At 41.8% G+C, this 15,395-nt stretch overlaps 1 protein-coding gene across 27 annotated transcripts in view; it reads left to right on the top strand.

Moving 5' to 3' along the window:
- Pam (peptidylglycine alpha-amidating monooxygenase) overlaps window positions 1-15,395 on the top strand; it is a 273,476-nt gene that overhangs the window by 59,155 nt on the left and 198,926 nt on the right. The window lies entirely within an intron of this gene.

The raw sequence follows: 15,395 nt of genomic DNA on the forward strand, positions 1-15,395 counted from the left end.
TATACACAGCCTTTGAAAGCATTTGTGATTTATAGGCAGGTGTATTGAAAGTGCCTTCCCCTTAAACTTCTTGTGCTAAAACATAATTTTGTGCTGTCATATATTTAATGCTCTTTTAACACGTAATCGATCTATAAAATACCAAAAAAAAATGTACACACCTGTATATAGATATTCTCCTTTTGGTAGATAACCAAAGAATTTTTAGGGCTTATTGTTTCGAGATACTGTCTTTTTTTCTTTACCTACACCACTCCTTCAGCCTTATCAGGGTTGCCTTAGAGAAAGAGTGCCGCACAGAACACAGTAGTATATCAGAATTATTTTAGAAAGAGACACTGCTATTGATTTGTTCGTAATTGACAGTGCCCCCTCCTTTTCTTTTGGTTTGGAGCCAGTGCCATATATGGGAATTTCCACTTCCGTTTATGTCGCTTGTACTCCGTGGAAATGTGCAGCTCTGGCAGTTACCCTGGATGGTTTTGCTGTCATGATTAAAACACAGATGGAGCTCTTCCCTTCCCCTGGTGTTTGATTGGCAGACTCTCTGTGATCAGCACTCTTCCCTGTTGAACACATCAGCGCCATCTGCCTTCCGTCTGCCTGGGGAGGCTTGCTACAGTAGAGCTTCCTCAGCCTCACATGAACTGGTGCAAGGGATGCTCTTTCCTTTTGCTGAAGCCATCAAAGTATTCACGAAAAGCTAAATAGAATATGTGGAGGTTTTCCCGAAAGTAGGCTTCCAGATGAATGAAATATTCATTTAAAATGGACTTTGAGGATGTGTCATTTCTCTCCTCTGATTAAAATATTTAGAGCATAACACAAAATCACTGTGTCTTGAAAAGTCAAACTCTAAGGAAATTCAGCTGACGGGGCATTTTGCTTCCGGTGAGGCTGTTAAAGATGATTTCACACCTGGGTCCAGTGCTTTGAACCATTAGGTGAGTGCCAGATGGGGGTGGCAGCCCTCTAGTGTGCTTAAGAGTTTAAGAGATTGAATACATAAACAGTAAATAAATAGTAGAATTCTTTTAAAGAGCATACTCATTTGAATGTTTTCGTAACTTAAATAGGTTATAATAAATTATACTTCCTAATTTGGATGTTAGTACGAAGAATGGGCAGAAACACATTCTTTTGCTGCATCAACATTGTATGAATGCGAGTGTAGCTCGGGTGCTTTAGAAAAAGAAACATGTAAGATATTGGAAGACTAGAAACAGTGACACTAGGAGAAAGGGGGTGGATTATTAGGCAGTTCTAAAAATAGCAACACAAGGAGCTGTCTCACCTTAATTGCCTAAGTATGTAAGGAATATGCTTGCACTGTGCTTAATAATGGGAATTTTCTATATCGTCAAATGACAGGAAGCCAGTTCCAGTTCCTCCTTCCCGTCCAAATAAACAAATAAATATAATTAACACAGTGAGAAAGTGCTCTGTAGTATTTATGGAGGAAACTAAGCAAGTATTCTGTTATCCAGAGAATATTGGAGCAAAAAGAAAAGGACTAAGGTTGTGAAACCTTGTAAAGAAGTACAAACACTCCCATTGCCTGGGGTTTCTAACAGCATTCGCTTGTAAGTGAAGGGCAAGTAGTGGCCTTCATATTGGGGTGGCCATTGACCAGTTTGTTCTGAAGTTAATCACTGCACCATTGGAATGAAAACCATAACATCTTTTGAAGGCGAATGAACGGAAAACAAATACTCAGGAACCTATTGTATCTTTTCCTCGTCTTACCAGAATCGCTCAGTCATGGGTGTTGAATATGTTTCCCATTTAGTTCTATCACAGTCTCCTTTGTCAACGCTTGCAAGCTTTCCGGGGAAGGCTTGGAAGTAGAAAGGGAAGAAGAATTTAACTTTATTTAGAAATCGTATTTAGCTCACAGAGCAAACACCCTTTAGAGCCTACATGTTCAAAAGGAGATGAGCGTGATGAATTTGGTAGAAATCACCGGGACCATTGCTGAAAACAACACAGAAATTATGAATAGGAAAGCACCCCCCCAGTTAGGGCTCATCGAAGAATGACACGCAGTTCTGTGCTGATGATTTTCCTCTGTTTTTCCCAAATTCTTTCTGCACTGGTTTTATTTTCTGTTGACATTTACTCTGCAGTTCACCCAAACATGTCTTTCATAGTGATTGTGCAGAGGACATGGATCTCCAGAGATGTTTGGTAGAGATGTCATTTGGTAAAGGGGAGCTTGACATGTCAGCTCCGGGTGCCAGAAACTATTCTAATCACTTCACTCTCCAAGGATCCCTGTGAGGAGAGGACCATTGTTATTATTAACTTATTTGGAAAAGATTAAATGACTAATGACTTACCAAATCCAGTGGAGGGACTGGGGCCTAGGATATTGTACCCTAGCACTCTACCCACTGCCATTAAAATAGACCCCCTGAATGTGAACATTTCATGTCTCCTCGTCAATCTCATACCAAAAACAGGGCAGGGGAGTCAGGATGGGAGTTACACAGAGGTAAAAGGAGGGAGATGGGAAATCTCACTGTCATATGAACAGGTCTGTGTGTTCTAGCACATGGGTACATTTGCCTGTACACTCTGCCATGATTGTCTGCCCACATCCTGCGACCTCAGCCCGGTTCTCGGCCTGAGAACAGTGAAAGGTGGGCACCCCAAGAGAGCCTAGGTTCCCTGTTGTTAGCCCCAGGCTCCTCTTCAACTTTCTCTAGTTCCTTGTTTTCCTTGCTGGTCCTATAAGAAAACCTGTAAGTCCTCAGGAGCTTGGAAAGATGTCTGTGGTAAAGATCTATCTGGCCTAACCAAACCGATGTAAGAGATGTGCACATGAAAAACAGTGTGGCGAGCTGTGTGGAAATAAGAGCAGAGGTTTGCTATAAGGCCATGGTGGGGATTGATTGTAGGGGAAGCTACCTGTTGCTATGGTGATTGTGCAGGTGTTTCATTTTTTAACTAGAATTCTACCTTGGAGGAGTTCATTTCATTCTTGGCAAAACTGACCCAAGAAAGAGGTTCAATTAGCAAGTAGGATGATGATAGTGACATTAGTGATCATGGTATGTCAGGTGTGCCCAAGGTCCCCTGAGGAAAATAAACCACTCACTTTCCAGGTAAGCACACACAGGAAAGATTCAGGCCAGCAGAGAGGGGAAGGGCCGGGGCTCACCAGCCTGTTCAACTATACTCTTATGTTCTAGAACCCTAACTTCAAACTTCCCAGAGAGGCCTCATACGAGCTGCTTTCTATATTTAAGTCGGTCCAGTCTAATGGTTTTGGGTAAAGCACAAATCAACTATGGATAATGTGAGGTCTAAGGATGAAAAGGACAGGAACGGACCATTCAGGGATGTAACTATGTTCCTAAGGCGCCATGTACCAATTTCAAATTCTGCATTCTGTAGTATGGGACAGCAGGAGGCCATACTATATTATAAGATGTAAATTAATGACTCTAAGAGGACATTAGCAGTAAGGCTTTGCTGTGTGAGGAGAAGCCCAGCTTCACTTTCATTTTTTCAAGGATCCTGGACTATGAAAAACTGAATTCCAAAATCAGGTTTCAAATACTGTAGCAGATTTACCATTTCCGTTTTAATTATTTCCCAAAGCCTTTTAAACACGTTCACAAACCACAGTCACTGAGTGTACAATGTAATTGAAAGATAATACTAGAAAATGCCAATGAGGCATTCTTCAGCCAACCATATCCCTCTGTTTTTCCCAGTGTCAGTCATGTTCAAAGTTTTCCAAGTGTGTGTAACTGAGACGGGTTTTTACAGAATTTCATATTATTCTGAGAGTGAGTATTTTAAAAAAAATTAAAAAACCTCTTAAAACATATCTTTTGAGAATGGAATCTTCCCATGTTGAAAAGAGGCTGGATGATGAGGGCTGGGGGGGTGGGGGAATCAAAGGAAAGAAAGGAAGACCCGAGGAGAAAGCTCTAGCTAGCTATTTAGGAATTAGTTCTCTTGTGCCTAGATGAAATTTTATGGAGAGAGCTGAGGGACAAGACTACAAGAAACCACTACAGAAGACGGTGGGATCACAGTGCAGACTAAGCAATCCCAACTCCTCAGAAACAGAGTTGCAAAGTTCGAAGGTGAAGGGGAGAGCCCGTGAGCAGAACCTAAAGCTGATTCAGGAAACCCCGACGTTATCTCAGTAAGTTACGGGCAAGAGAATTACAAGGAAACTGAAAACTACTTTACAAAACGTAAGTGCAATTAAGTGGTGTGTTATGAAACCCTACTTTTAAAGGATCAAATCTTTAAAATAGGGTTGTTGTTATTTTTCATTAAATCATCTTTAGTCTGTAATCATCTCGTAGAACTTTGGTGTGTGGGGTTGATTAGGTATGAAAGGCTGAGCTACTTACTTGGGCCGACGATTCAGTTCTTCCTGTTTCTGACCCGGATTCCCGGAAGGCGTAACAGTCAAAGTACAATCAGGGTGAACAATTACAGTAAATAATCTTAGAACAAACTCAGGTTGGTCTTGTAACCGGCTGCAGTCTCTTTCGGTCTTGGGCATTTTCCTCAAAGAGTTAGTAAAAAACAAAAAAGAAAAATAAAAAAGAACGGAACCTGTGACCCAGATTCAAGCTCTGAATGCAGGTGGACACAATTTAAGTTTCCTGTAAACCCGTATGGTCCAGGCACATACCTGGCTGTCTTTTTTTATTGCTGACATTAAACCTAGGGCTTCTCCTGCGTGGAGCACACACTCTTCCACTGAACCTCCACCTGCAGTCCCTAAAGCTTGACGTTCATATCCTGTTTTCATGAATCCTTTATATAACAGGGCCTTATCTTGCGTGCTAATGACATCCCATAAGGGAATGACCTGACCACAACAGACCTCCTCCTCCTAGGAGAGAAGTACCCAAATTTTTACTGTCTGATCCAATTCCTGTAGCATTCTTTGTGTGCTTATGGAGCATTGACTTGGCAGACTTTTATTGCCCTGTAGTGAGCACTGCAATGGGAAGCATTTGGGTATTAAAGGTTAGAAGCCCAGCCGACAGTTTAGGGAAGCAACATTGAAAACCTCACTTGGCTCTTAACTCCTTACCATACTCTATGCTAATTCTGTTGACTCAAAGACTACGTCATCCATGAATATTTAAAAGAATAAGAGGGAGATTATGAGCATACTACATGAAACCAAACACGTCTCCCATGGAGATAAAGAAGCTGCCCTTATTTTACGCCCCCCCCCCCCAGCATTTCTCACAAGGATTTCCTAATGGATGCTGCCTTGGTAAATACCTTTGTCACCCTCGTGTACACAAGCATGTACAAGCGGGAGTTGCTGTCTGTAGTCATTGCTGAGACGCTAACTTTTCTCTGATTTAAGCTCCTCAGATTAAATGAAGAACTGCCAGGTTTTTGTCTTTAAATATTTCCCCAACACTTGCATTATATTTGATGGTGATTAGAAAGCTGAATATAATTAATTGGTACTGTGTATAACTGTGATAGCTGGCATCTGGCTACTCTTCCTGCTGTGCACATTGTTCCGTTCTGCTGGATCCGTTCGGTTTTGAAAGCTTCCAGGATTCCTGTTCAACAATGCTAAATCTCTTGTCATGCTCGGCCCCCGTTCTGCTATTTGACAAACAGGTGACAGTGTTCCTGAATTAACCCTAGGGTAGTAGAAAGGTCTATTTATTCTTAATTTTAAAATTAAGAGATGTTGGATTGGACGGAGGCTCAATTGATACTGGGCATGCCCAGTGCTCACAAAGCCCTGGTTTCGGTCCGCACGAGGTACACAACTCGAATTCCAACACTCGGGAAACAGACGCAGGAGGAAGAGACGGTCAAGGTCATCCTCAGCTCTGTAGCAAATTCAAGGTCACCCTGGAGGCACATGATGCTTAGTCTCAAGGAAAACTTTTTTAATTAGGAAATTTACATTTTCTAGAATGATCGCTCTGCCGTGTTCTGGTACAGGGTAAATTCGGTGCGTCCTTGCTAAAGAGCCACGTGCTGGGAGACATGTTTGTGTTTTGGAAGTCTGGTCGTGTTGTAGTGTGGATCTTTTAGTAAGTGAAGCCTAGTGGAAAGTGGTTACGTAATTATCAAGATTCCTAAGATGGGATACGTGGGGCCCCGGTCAGCTGTATCTTGGTCAGATTGAGCAGGCTTGACCTCTGAATCCTGGCTTCCTTGTCCTGGCGTGTGGGTGTGGTCTCACTGGTTACAATGCGGTATAGTGTGCAGTCAAACCAGAAGGACCAAGGCAAGTCAGCAAGTTGCCCCATCGTAGGTTTCAAGCCTCCGGTGACCAAATGAACCTTTGTCCCTCCCTATCTCCCAGAGGTATTTTGTTATAGCATCAGAAAATGGATGAATAGTTTGGTCTTGGAATCCATATGGGTAGCATATTGCTGCTATATCCTCCCTCATGTCCGCATCAGGCTTCAAGGAGCTCATATGACGATGAGATGGTCATGAAATCCAAACTGACACAGGGGAGGAAGACTGGATGGCTGCAGCTCCTGGTAAGGAAGTGTTTGTGCTCTCTGATCATTGATGCTTTAAGGCTCCCTGCGGCTCCCCACACTTCTGTGTAAGTTAACAGCAAAAGGAGGGCTCTCAGGGAACCCATTGCCTCACATAGGAGTTATAAGGCTAATGGTTTAAAGTCAAACATCTTGGCAAAGATTTCTAAGAGGAAATTTTCGAATATGGTTTCTTCTTAGATAAGTCTACCTGTAGATACAAAAGGGGTTAACCTCTGTAATGCTATTATCTTTGCTATATGCCACTAGTTTTAGATTTAAAACTAAAAAAACTTAAGCTTTAGGTAAGGAATTACTATCCAAATCAAATATAGTAGTTTGAAGGAATGGATTCAGAAGACAGCCTGACTTCTTAGGAACCTGGCTGGTCACTGCCTGTGTAAGCAATCCAATGGCAGGTTCTCATGTCAGCAGCAAGCTGTGTTGGAATTAGTACTCAATGGGGAGCCCCAGGAAGTTGGCTTGCAATATTAACTGTGTGATTGTGGACTGCGTGCACTTAAGCAAGTCATGGAGCCTCTTAGGGCTTCATGTTTTAAAATGAGAGGCGGGCTTGTGCATGTCATGTATATATGAAAATCACACTCCTTATAAAGCACATAGACCTCGTACTTCATTTCGTCTGCTAGGTTAGAAGGCCAGAGATTCCCTAGGGCATTTCATCATTAGGAACTGGTAATTAGCTACTTCGGCCCTCTACGTCACAGTGTTGGGATTATGGAATCAGTGTCATGACAGACCAGAATTCAGAACACGCTAATATGACTCAAGTATCCCCTATACATTCATTCTTCCTTCCTTACCTAATACCTGTTCACATCCTTCGTTCTCCATACTGTGCTCATATATACATTTGATATATATGTATAAGCTAAGATCTACCTACCTACAAGGGATATTATATCTTTAGTTTTCTTTCTGAAATGTCTGTTCACATTTATTATCATATTTTCTAAGTCCATCCATTTTTCCTGGAAATGTTGTGGTTTTGTTTTTGTTTTGTCTTATTTTGTTTTGGGTTTTTTTTTTTTGTGTTTTTTTGTTTGTCTGTTTTTAGGGCTGAATATTATTTCAGAACAGGGGTATGGGTCTCATTGTGGGAACAAGGTGAAAATGGTCAGAATTGTTTGACATTCTTGAACTAATAAATATGTACTTAAAATACAAGTTGGTAAAATTTGCCTTTTTTTTCCCTCCTTTAGAACTTCATTCAAGTCTCTCTAAAGAGGTCCCCATCATTCTTTTTCCTCATGCTGATAGTTTGGGGTCATAGTTGTGAATATTGGTATGTCTTTGCCATAGAGGTTATGAGTTACACTCTAGAGAACCCTGGCTTCAGCACCGGAGACCTTCCTTAACTGCTTCTCATTATCTGACTAGACCAAAGTGATTCCTTACCCTCTCTCATGATTCTCATCTGTAAAATGGGTCCATAGTTGGCACTTTTGAATAGCAGTGATGATAATCTGGTCATGTCCATCTCATGGAGTGTCCTCCATAGAATTTAGCACCCACATTCCTGGAAGGTGAAAAGTGAAAACGTTTGGGTTTCTAGCTGAATTCTTCCTGACCATTTCTGTGACTCTATTAATACCAGCTATTTGCTTGTCCACTTTTTATTTGAACAAAATGAATGAAGCTAAGTCCCCTCTGAAGAAACACCACACACTCCTCAGCACATGTGACCGACTCATCTGCATTTGAAGAGGAGACCCTCTTCCTTCAGTGCATTACTTTAAAGACTTAAAACCATGTAACCATTAAAAGAGTACATGTGAAGTTCTCAGGAGAGTTAAGAGGTTGGTGATGTAAATGTGCAAGCCATGTGAGAGATGGCTTCTAGCCCAAAGTTTGGCTGAGTCACACAGAGCTCTCCCTAGGCTCTCCATCTTCAGAGGAGTGGTTAAATTAAAGATACCAAAACAGTCTTGTCCCTTGGTCAAACATCTCTTTTGTGGCATTATGGATGCTCTCCAGCCTCTGTGGGTAACAGTCAAACCCCCTATGTCAAAACAAATCCATGCTGGTGGAAACCGTCAAGTATGCAGAACTGGGTAGGGAGAAAACTCAAGGGCTGGATCCTGATACCTGTCAGTTACTGAAGCAACAAGAAAACCAAGCACCGTGCTACCTAGTGGCTTCTGGAAATTTCTGGCCCACAGCATCAAAGGGCTGGAAGTGCTGTGGATATACAACACGTCTTGGAGTTCTGAGATTACAAACGGCAAAAGTCAGCCATCGGAGCCAATCCCAATGCCGAGTGACACAGCAAGGAAACAGTAGATGGCTATGTGCATGGGTTTTTATTGAAATAAAGCTCCAAAACCATAGAAAAAGGGACTAAAACTGGAAAAAAATGTTAATATGAATGTGTCATTTGTGGAGTCTTTAATTAGTAATATTTAAATAAAGGTACCAAAAGCAAGTAAATATTTTTGGGCTTTAGAAAAATGTTAATTGTGTAAAGTTACTCTTGGTGTAAACTTTATCAAATTTATATAGGCTGCTTGTGTTTGGTTCCTTTAGAAATCCCAGAATCCAGAAAAAAAAAAAAAGAGACAGTCCCTCTTTTGAGCCTTGGCAGCACACTAGGGAAAGCTATTGATGTTGTACTGACCACGTAGTGTGTAGAGATTTCTTCTAGCCCCGTTCTTCAAGGTAAGCATTTCCATCTCTGATGAGGGAGGGTGTTCAGGTTCTATACCCTGATGTGGCTGCCTTTGTTTTAGGGTTGGACTTCATTCTGACTCTTTAATACCACTATTACAGTTGTTAAATATTTCGAATATTCCAACTATTTGTATCTTGTCTTCACTTTTCTTATGAAGACAGCACGATCTTTTTGTGTCTTCTCTGGTGACACTGGAGTCCTTCCATTATAAGTGGTTTCTTTCTTGGTGGGTGTGGCTTTTCCACAGACCTGATATTTGGTGGTTTGTGGGTTACGTTGTCACAGGGCAGACCTCGACAGTGTTTGCAGAACATGGTACCTCACCGCTGCAGTGGCTGGGCACCTCCTTGGACTTTTGAGAGCTTTTGTTTAGATAAATAATTCAGGACCAGCCATCTGTGCACTTTTACCGCTCTTCAGAGACGAGCTTCGGACTTGGAATTCCTTTGATAAGGCGATGACGTCTTAAGTTTTGGTTGTAGAATATCAGTGTCTGTGCGTTCTGTAGGAGATGCTATAACATTTGAGGTTAGATTCACTTTCATACAGAGTATTTAAATAATGTGAACCAAATGACACTGTCATTTGTGACTTGATATCAGCAGGGTCCTGTAGGTTCATGGCCTTGGGTGTGCTGTCTCTATCGCTAAGGTGTACCTGCTTCTTAGTTAACACTGTGCGCCCCAAATTAAAGACTCTCTTCTTGAGACACGAAGGATCTGAAGGAGTCTTGCAGATGTTACAGGGATGTTTCTATCACATAGGAGGCTCCTGATTTTGGCCTTTACTTAGGAGGTAGAAAGTGTTGCAGTTTGGGGTTTTTTTCTCTTTGTTTGTTTTTGTTTTTGTTTGTTTGTTTTTGTTTTCTTCGTGGTTATCATAGTAACTCAAAAGCCAACCTTCTTAGTCTGTTGAAAATTTGAAGTTCATAGCAGTTATGCTATAAATCCAGAAATGGGTAAGTCTCAACTCCCTTGTCACCTCTATTAATAAAAATTTAGGGGCTGTGGCTCAGTGCTCTAGACCATAAGGCCTTGGGTTTCCAGAAAATGTAAGACGAGAGTGTGGGGCATTTTTGGCCATTGAACTCTAAAGATTTGACACTTTTCGAATTTACCAAAGTTGCATAGCCAATTTGTGGCAGACCCTGTACTAGAAGCTAGATTTCTTTTAAAATATTTGTATTTTATTGATGTGTGTTTGTGTGTGTTCACATGTGTCACGGTGAGTGTGTGGAGGTCAGAGGACAAGTTGCACGAGGTTATGTCCGTGCATCATGGATCCTGGGCATCATACTAGGGTCATCAGGCTTGGTAGCAGGTACCTTTACCCATTGGGATATCCTACCTGCCAGAACTTGCTTTCTTTAAATTTCTTATCTTATTCTCAGTTCTCCTAGCCATTTTATTATAATACTCATAAAAACCTCCATGTTGGATGCATTCGATAACATTGTAATCCACTATACAGTCATGAACATTTGAGACTTTGACATTTTTATTACATGCGAAGAAAATGAGAATTACCTCATTCAAAGTAACATGCTTATTATTCAATATTGAAACCACAGAAAAGGTGTGCAAAAGAGAAGTGTAGATTCATATGGGCATCTTTTGTATGGCCCTTCATTATTTCACTTTTGATCCCCAAAATATGCTATCAGCGCTTTTAAAGGTACTTTTCATCTGGGGGTGAAATCTTTGGGGGAAATAGCTTGAATTATTTATAGGTAAATGCCAAAACAGTCGCATATTGGTGTGTATGTGTAAAATATGTTTATCAATAGCTACGAGTGATTGCTTCTACTGTGGGGTTAGGAATAGTATAACAATAACTCACGGTTTTTAAGCCCAAAGGAAATAGCTTGCATATTTCCCTGGGTGGTGCTGTTGGCACACAGTAAATATCTAACAACTATGTTAACTCTTTCCCCATATAGCATTCACATTGACTAAAAATAAATTTACCACTATGCTAATGTGCTACACTTGCTAACGTATGTTAAGAAGCTAAGTGAACTTGATGGTATCTGTCTCAGTGTTTGGAGGCTTTCTCTATAGGCAGAGGTGTCTCCACTCTCTCTCTCACAGTGATGCACTCCCTTCCGTACCGCCCGTCCATCGCCCACACATCACAACTGTCTTGGTAAGCTGGGGTCCCCAAGTTCTTCTTGCTGTTGAACCCACGATTTCAAGACAGTCCCGTAATCATTGTTTTCAATTCTCCCGTCCAGTGTGATCTGTTTGAATGAGAACATTTGTGAAATGTCCAAATTTCACAGTGGCTAGAAACTTTTAGGTCCTTCTTCGCGTGCCCATAGACATTAGCTATCAGGATACACAATGATTTCTCGCTAAACAAGCAGAATGCGAAATGTTTGAGCTACTGTTCCTTAAAACCAACACAACTGTAATGGCACCATTGTTTGAGCAAGGCTGGGCCATTCCAGTGTGGTTTCAGGAGGCTCGCACTGTCTGTCCTCCCAAACTGAACCTTTGTTTCCTTAGATTCTCGGGCTCTAGCTTTAATTCTGCAGTTGCATGTATCCTGAAAGAAATTCGCTGGAGGGATTGATCCCAACAAGGTCCGTGGAGTGTTGTATAAAACTCATAACTAGCCTCAGCCAGAACGGAGCACGGGAAAGCTAAGCAGCCAGGAAACTTGCCTTTGGCTCAAACAGTCCTGGTTTTAAGTCTTCTCTTCGAGACGCTGCCATTTTGAACAGGTTAAAACCAGAACTGCCTGATCTCACTCAAAGTAGTGCTTTTCTTTAACCTATAATGTAGAGATCATTTCTGTTCAAACGGTATTAGTAGACAGAGAAAGAGGAAAACTTTTTATTGGCTATTTTATTTACATTTCAATTACATTTTATTACACCCCATCCTATTCCCCCTCCCCTTCGAGTCTATGAGGTTGCTCTCCACTCACCCACTTTCCTCACAGCTCTAGCATCCCCCTATTTGGGGCATCGAGCCTCCACAGGACCACAGGCTTCCCCTCCCATTGATGCCCAACAAGGCCATCCTCTGCTACACATGTAGCTGGTCCCTCCATGTGTACTCTTGGGTTGGTGGTTTAGTCCCTGGGGGCTCTGGGTGGTCAGGTTGGTTGATATTGTTGTTCTTCCTAGGGGGTTGCAATCCCCTTCAGCTCCTTGAGTCCTTCGAGAAAGGGAGGGTTTTTTTGATTGAGAGACTTGATTGGCATTTACTTCTAGGCCTGAAAGTATCATGAAGCAGTCAAAGCATTAGACAGCTGAAAGGAGGGGTAGTGGTTAGAGGGGACACTGGAAACACTAGGGGCACCTTTTGTAGACATCACGTCCCTGATGGGAATCTCTTCTGCTTACAAAATACTGGATGAGGGCAATCTGAAGATGATGGCCAGTACCATCTCTGTTTTCTGTTATTTACATTTTTTCTTTCTTTTCTGGGGGGGCGGGTGCAGAGATAATTATAAAAACAGGATTTGGGGTTGGGGATTTAGCTCAGTGGTAGAGCGCTTGCCTAGGAAGCGCAAGGCCCTGGGTTCGGTCCCCAGCTCCGGAAAAAAAAAAATAAAAACAGGATTTTCTCATTAAATCAATTGGCTTTTTTATTATTATCATTTATTCATTGATGCTTCCCGATGCAGCAAGCTCTCCCAGAAACATTTGGATGATCATGAAACAGTTAAAGAACTTGTTGCATGAGGATTATCAGAGCTACAGGATGTGAGGAGTGGGAAAGAATGTGTTGGGGGGTCCCATTCCATGTGATTGAACACAGGACTTTTCTGTCGTCATAGGGCTCTGGAATAAAATAGCATGCCAGTATCTGTAACACTAGGATTCAATCGGCATAATCACTTTATAGCTGAATCTAAAAGAAAAATAAAAAAATTGTGAGTTTTTTTTCTATTTTTTAAGAGAAATTGCATTTCTTAAAACTTATTTGGTGCATTGGTAAAAAGACTTGAAAGACATCTGAAAACATAGCTTTATCACGTTCAAGTAAGACTATTCTAGAATTCACAAAATGAGGATGGCTGAACTTTGTGTCTCCAGGGCCAGATGTCCTAAGAACAGATCTCATCCTGAGCTGTTTGTGATCGTTCAATAAACTATGACAGAATAATAGCTAACTGGGGAATTTGTTTTTTATGTGTTTACAAGAACAAAATCCAGGACACTAGGATATCTTGTTTGCTTTCTGTAATCTTCATTCCTTGTAGAGGAGAATCAAAGATGGATATAATTGATGTGATTTGGGGGGGGACTTTTACCATTTTAACCGCAGTTGGGTTTAAGTGTGTTTCCTCAGCTGATGTTGATAGTGGACTAAACAAAAAGCGTGAGGAGTATGTCAGAAATTCAGGAGCTCACAGCCAAACGATTGCTACATTAGGCATGAGTTAGTTCGTCTTGTTTTGCGCTGAACTTTTCTTTAAAGAGAAAAGAAATATCACCTTTTATTTATCATGCCTTTCAAGTTTTTACTTTTAGAAACTTTAACCTGGCCCTTAATACCAAACACGAAGAAACTGGCTATAGCCTTGTAATTTATAGAACTCTTGTTTGTGTGCATGCGTGTGACATCAGAGCAGTTTATCTTTTAACAAATGCCTCTGGATGCTGGTTTGTTCGACAGGCGCAGTGCCAGGGGCTGGGGTACAGCCTTCAACGCGGTATCCCTGCTCTCATCACATTCATAGTAAAAATTAACTATGCTAAGGAAGTGCTAGTGAATATTAGAGAGTTTAGAGAATACAGAATTAGAAGTTAGAGGTTCACAGGGAAGATGGAAATAGCTTAGAGAGTGTCTGACTTACAGAAATAATGAGGCTGAAGAAAATTTTCTGAAGAGGTAGCAGCGGAACAAAGACTTGAAGCAAAAGAGGAAACCATTTGAAGACACAGGAAGATTGTGGCGGGCAAATGCAAAGTCCCCATAGGGGGAGCCTGCCATATCCAGAGGGCAAGGCTGTTGTGCCTGGAAGAGAATGCACAAGAGAAACGTGGAGAGAAGCAAAGTCCCCAAGGTAGGGCAGAGTGGAGAAGCCAACATGGTGGTGTGTGGCAGGTCCGTGTAAGAGCCAAGGCTTTTAGTCTGCAGGAGGGGAGAAGCCGCAGAGGAAGGGGAAGCAGAGGAATGACCCGCACATTTTTATCCTTTAAAAGGCTTAGTGTGAGCTCCATGCATTGAGAACAGATTATAAGGTGGCAAGGGCAAAAGCAAAGGGATGAGTTAGCAGGCAATTACAAGCCAGGCATGCAGAAACCCTCACTCCAGGGTTTAAAGGTGTACCTTCTGCACACAGAAGACAAGTGCAGAGAGAACATCTCTGTTCATTTTCAATCTTTAAATCTTCTCCTGTGGTCCTCACGGCTCACGATGCAGGGTTAAAATCAGTTACAGGTATTACATTTTAACCATCATTGGCTACAGCATTAATAACCAGCATCTTGAATTGTATGGCAGCATGCAATTTCTAAGGCATTCCTATACACACACACACACAGACACACACACATACACACACACAGACACACAGACACACACACAGACACACACACATACACACACAGACACACAGACACAGACACACACACACACAGTCACAGACACACAGACACACACATACACACACAGTCACAGACACACACATACACACACAGATACACACACACATACACACAGACACACACAGACACACACACACAGACACACACACAGACATACACACATACACACAGATATACACACATACATACACACACAGACACACACACAATACACACCCACACACAGACATACACACATACACACAGATATACACACATACATACACACACAGACACACACACAATACACACCCACACACAGACACACACATACACACACAGACACACACACATACACACACAGACACACACACATACACACACAGAGACACACACACACAGATACCCACACACACACAGAGACACACACAGACACATACACACACACAGACACACACACATACACACACAGACACACACACACAGAGACACACAGACATACACACACACACACACACACACATGCAGGCAGGCACGCACACGCGCTAGAGGAATGATAGCTTTGAGGTTTCTAAGGCGTACATTGAGTCATGTTGAAGGTACTCTCTCATTTCAATGTTGTGCATATTGACCTCGGTGAACACGTAAAGCC

Source organism: Rattus norvegicus, chromosome 9 (assembly GCF_036323735.1).
Source record: "Rattus norvegicus strain BN/NHsdMcwi chromosome 9, GRCr8, whole genome shotgun sequence".
Classification (NCBI taxonomy): domain Eukaryota; kingdom Metazoa; phylum Chordata; class Mammalia; order Rodentia; family Muridae; genus Rattus; species Rattus norvegicus.